This window comes from Pteropus vampyrus, unplaced genomic scaffold (assembly GCF_000151845.1).
Source record: "Pteropus vampyrus isolate Shadow unplaced genomic scaffold, Pvam_2.0 Scaffold91, whole genome shotgun sequence".
Taxonomy (NCBI): Eukaryota; Metazoa; Chordata; class Mammalia; order Chiroptera; family Pteropodidae; genus Pteropus; species Pteropus vampyrus.
This window is the reverse complement of record NW_011888872.1, coordinates 7378552-7379582: the sequence shown is the minus strand read 5'-3', so window position 1 is coordinate 7379582 and position 1031 is coordinate 7378552.

The window sequence follows — 1031 nt, the reverse complement described above, 5'->3', positions numbered from 1 at the left end:
TACGTATTAAAAATACTTTTTATATTATAAGAAGCCAAAGTGCAACAGAGTAGATGATTCTCAATACAGCCTATGATAACTAACCTCTTTGCAAAGGACAGTACTGATATGATATTCATAACATTAAATTGGCAGATGTAAAATAGCAATCACAAACATTAAGTCACCAGTGAAACACAATAACATAAAAATCCATTTTAAAATCAATCCTAAAAAATTCTCCCAATGAATAAGAGACAGCATATAATTTTAAATTATTAGTAATATTTGCTTAACATACCGATAAGAGTATCAAGCTTCTTGAGTAAAACTGAGGATTTTCAGTTGGAAGGGAAAGAAAGCTTGATGTAAGAGTGTTTTGATATACAGACTGTTCCTAAGCATTACTCCCATAAGAGCATAGGCTTGAAATTAAATTATGCCTTTGTCATATTAGGCAAAATAAATTGATTGCAACTCATTCCATCAGTTGGATGCTAATTATTTTTTAGAATGACTGAGTTTTGTAATTCTTTCAGATACTGCCTATGGCGGTATACTTACACGAGCAATAGACATTTTCTAACCTTCAGGAACATAATCTAGACTTATTTCTCCACTAAACTGTTTCCAACTCAACCTTTTTCCCTCTTTCCCTCTTACTATTTCAGAGCAGTGATCATGTCTTTTGGAAACTTCTTCAGATAAAACTATGTTTTATCTGAACTATGGTCTGCAGCCTCCTATTAGAACCTTAATCAAGAAATATTCTTACTCTTTCATTTGCTAATTGCATGGCAAGTTTGGAATTTGGGGCTGACCTCTAATGCATATAATTAAATGTGTCTTACAATTCTAGTCTATCTGGTATTACTCATTCTTTTAAGAACATAATTCTTACCCCCTGTGCATATTATGAAAATACCCTTTTTCTCATTATACTAATTTATGCCAATTGTTAAAAAATTAAAATGATACAGAATAACATTTGAACAATCACCTAAAGTTTCACACTCAAATATAACCAATGTGAATATTGGGTGACATCTGTC